The sequence below is a fragment of the Diaphorina citri genome, unplaced genomic scaffold (genome assembly GCF_000475195.1).
Source record: "Diaphorina citri unplaced genomic scaffold, Diaci psyllid genome assembly version 1.1 scaffold1164, whole genome shotgun sequence".
NCBI classification, from domain to species: Eukaryota; Metazoa; Arthropoda; class Insecta; order Hemiptera; family Psyllidae; genus Diaphorina; species Diaphorina citri.
The window spans coordinates 21,928-26,165 of NW_007378593.1; the positions used below are offsets into that span (position 1 = coordinate 21,928).

Here is a 4,238-nt window from a genome sequence, read left to right on the forward strand (position 1 = left end):
GTTTTACAAATTTAATATATCTAACCTTAACACAGCCGCTTGTGTAACCTACGTTTCTATAAAACTCAGGGACGATATTAGATTTCATGGGCGAAGCCAAGGGAGCGCGAAGCGCGACCTCATGCTCATCCCGCGAAGCTCCCGGGAGCGCGCAGCGCGATCGTTACCAAGGGACCGCAAAGCGCGACCCCATGCACACCCCGCGAAGCCCCCGGGAGCGCGCAGCGCGACCGTAAACAAGGGAGCGCAAAGCGCGACCCCATGCACAACCCCGCGAAGCTCCGGGAGCGCGCAGCGCGACCGTATACGCAACTCCGCGTAGCGAACACGCGAAGCCCCCGGGGGGTCGAGCACGAAGTGCGAGTTTTATCTATACGCGTATTTCGGGTTTTACCCCATTCTCAAGATGATATTTAATTAAGGTTGCAATTAAATATCATCTTGAGAATTAATTCGGGGTAACACCCGAAATACGTGTAAAGATAAAATATATTACATTTGTAAAACTAAAAGTCAAGAGTTTTTTTTATTTATTAAGTTATTGAAAGTTTTACCAAGTATTATTTTGGTCTTATTATAAAGCTTTTTTTTTACCAAATAAAATGTACGAAATAACAATGATCCTATTTGTTTAATTATTTTTGTTATTTTAAAACTGTTTTAATTGTTTTGTACCTAATAAAATAAAAATATCATGTCGAAATTTTATTTGTAAAAGTTATTATTTATTTATTTATTTATTTTTCTCATCAGAATTTATTAATAGCCTGGATTTGGGTAGGATTGCGGCATTCTAAATCCAGCGTATGCGCGCGCATTTACCTGGATCTAGCATTAAAATCAAGCCTGGATCCAAGCATTCAAAATCCAGCGTATGCGCTGGATGTAAGCGTGAATTAGGCTGGATGTAAGTGTGTGCTTTTTACGTCTACATCCAGTTGGAGGACATCCTGGAACCAGTGCACTTTCACGCTTAAATCCAACTATGTAGTAAGTGGATCTAGGCTTACAGACTGGATGTCATCCAACTTACACAGGTGAATTTGTAAGCTTGATTCGAGCCTTACATCCAATCGTGTGTGCTGACTGGGAAGATTATTAAATAATAATGTTTACTTTATTTAAACAAAAGTTGATGAAAGGTACCTAGTCAAAGTTAAAGGAAAAAAATGTGAAAATTTTCTTTCTTCTCTCCTCTTTTTCGCCTTTTCAATATTCTCATTTCTTGTCCGCTCTGCTTCACTGTGAATCATTTCTCTCCACCCGTCTATCTCAAAATACTCCCCACGTAATAAGGGATTGTTTAAAATGTTCAAAAATTGAACTTTTTTCCCCGAGCCTGAGCCACCAATGGCGGCCGATTTTTGGTGGAAAATTTTCTATCTTGAAATACTCCCCGTATAATAAGGAATCATATAATGTATCAAAAAAATTGAATTTTTTTTTTTAATTTTTCTAAGTCCAAAGCAACATTGACTGTGGTTGATATCTGGATGAGTGACTGTCCAATTTTTACCAAAATGTTACAGTCTTGGACTTTGGACCATACCGGGATAGCATACCAAAATTTCATTGCTCTACAACAAACTGTTCTTGAGATATTTTGTATAGGTACCATCTTTTCCCATTTAAACCTGTAGTACATAGGTAGGGTGAATGTACCAGTAGTCGACTTTACACCAGTAGTCGATCACTCGGTCATGTTTAGTTAATTTTAAGCTATAAACGTATATCCTATTTAATTTCTGATAACATTTTTTGAATATTCGTGTTGTTTTGATACTACTGTAAAAAAAGGCGCCAAATTCACCGATCAAAATGGGAGCTGATAACAATGATAAGGATATCCACAGCCTTGATTCCTATGTGCATGGGTTAGTGATATGTAGGTATGCGTACAGACCATGGGCTAAAAACAACTTTTTGGACATCAGGGGATCCCAAAATGGATATTTCCAACCATTTCCCAATTTTGATATACGTACAGACCATGGGCTAAAAACAACTTTTTGGACATCAGGGGATCCCAAAATGGATATTTCCAACCATTTCCCAATTTTGAAAGTTTGTAAGTACCGATCAAAATGGGAGCTGATAACAATGATAAGGATATCCACAGCCTTGATTCCTATGTGCATGGGTTAGTGATATGTAGGTATGGCCGATCAAAATGGGAGCTGATAACAATGATAAGGATATCCACAGCCTTGATTCCTATGTGCATGGGTTAGTGATATGTAGGTATGATGTCAGATGCCCGATACAGTGCTGCTGCTATGAGTCAAATGACTCAGTTTGGGTGCACCGGGTTTCTATCGTATCTTCGAAACTACTGTACGGGATTTCCACATTTTTTTACTTTCTATTTTTTTTCTAATATTTTTCTTTTTAAAATTTTGATGGGATAACGTTTGTTCTCGGAACGGCTGGCTTTCTCCTATCCTGTCTTCCTTTTTTCTTCAATTTCGGGATGATAAGACCATAGCAGTTACAGTTCCCTCTGTCAAACCTCTTAAAAAAAAAATAAAAAAAAAAATATGAGACACCTCAATTGCCTCAAATTGTATGATTAGGTATTGCTTCAGAATTGGATTTTTTTTTTTTTTTTTTTTTAACACCTCAATTGCCTCAAATTGTATGATTAGGTATTGCTTCAGAATTGGATTTTTTTTTTTTTTTTTACTCTTGTGCCTTCACATGTCAATCAATGATGGTAAAAAAAAGTAAAAACATCATGGGAAAGACTTTTGTGTCTTCTAGATAATTGCCAAAGACTTGGTGGGAATGGGCTGTAGCCAGTAGGTAGTTACATAATATTTATCTTAGTGGTTGTTATAAGATTTATCTCAAGATCTACCCAGAGGTTGTAAAAGAAAATTCTATGAATCCTCACTTTTCAAACCTCTTTAAAACTACACCTAAATAAACCCACGAAATCTTAATTGTAGAAGAATACCTTGTTAAACTGGTTTTCAAGATTTTCTGAACATTTGGTAATAACTGGGGTTTCAATGTGGTCATCTCATGATGAGTTCTGATTTTAGGTCACTTTGAATTTTTGAACTAGGGGTTTTCTGCCAATTCACTTTCAAAGAAACAATTTTACCTTTTATGTATTTATTTCACAGCTTCTTGTCTTTTTTCAACAATCACTCAATACTCATTACTATTAACTATCACAAATCACTAATATCCATTCATCCTATTATCCTATACTTCATTACTTTGATACTTCCATACCATACTTCCTACTTCCTATCACCAAAATTAAAAAAAAAAAAAACAACAAAAAAAAAATCACGATAAAATTCAAAAATCCCCGCTCATTCATTCAATAGTTAAACCTGGCCCGGCCTATTTCACGTGACGTCACTTTTGCGTTTTGCCGGAAGGCAGAAATCACAGAAATGCCGGAACTATCCCTAGTGCCCTAGTCCTAGTGACCTAGTGTAATGTGAATGTGTTTTGTGATTTCATGATTTGTGAGCTGTGAGCTGTGAGTGTGAGGAGTGTGAGGCAAGAAGTGAAGTGTAGGCTGTGTTCAAAGTTTTTTTTTCCAAAGACCAAAAAACCAAAAAAGACATTGGATGACCATCTTATTTAATATTTTTTTGTTTTAAATCATAAAATAGTGGTGAGTAATTAATGAATAATTGGTATCTACTTAGGTACTTTGTTTAATTCTTAGATTTTTATTTTACATTCTTATTTGATATTTTTTGGTTTTAAATCATAAAATAGTGGTGAGTAATTAATGAATAATTGGTATCTACTTAGGTAATTTGTTTAATTCTTAGATTTAAAATGGCAAAAGTCAAGAGGAAGTCAAAAGCTAGAGAAATCACTCTAAACCTACTTTTTCTTTTTTTTAGTAGAAAATTCTTTCTACTTAAGTAATGGAAAATGTAAAAAAATATTAGATTGAAAAAGACTGAAGGTAGAGGTAGGTAGGTACATAGGTACTTAAGGGTAGTAGGTATTAAAGAAAAAAATGTAGATTAGAAACTGATGATTTTCCAAAGTTTTAAGCCTGAGATTGCACTTTCTTTTTGGAAAAAAAGGTCTAAAATACTACCTACCCTCAGTAATCTAGAAAGAAATTCGAGTACAATAATGTAGTTACCTACTTACTTACCTACCTACATACTGTTCAAGTACCTTTTTATCTAATTTTACATTTAAGATTATTTTAGTGTGCATACTTAGGTATCTTTTACCTGCTACTTACATGATAGGTA

General features: G+C 35.3%; 1 protein-coding gene across 4 annotated transcripts in view; it reads right to left on the reverse strand.

Annotated features, from left to right (window-relative positions):
• The window catches only part of LOC103514531 (mpv17-like protein 2), a 12,780-nt gene extending 9,507 nt beyond the window's left edge, over positions 1 to 3,273 (reverse strand). For 2 of the 4 annotated variants that reach the window (XM_008479425.3, XM_017446268.2), the window contains exon 1: positions 3,107 to 3,273. The gene's annotated coding sequence lies outside the window, so the exon portion shown is untranslated. Of the gene's footprint in view, positions 1 to 2,956 lie in introns of all 4 variants that reach the window. The other 2 variants (XM_026827477.1, XM_017446269.2) reach the window with 1 other exon arrangement.
• Positions 3,274 to 4,238: the final 965 nt, after the last annotated feature.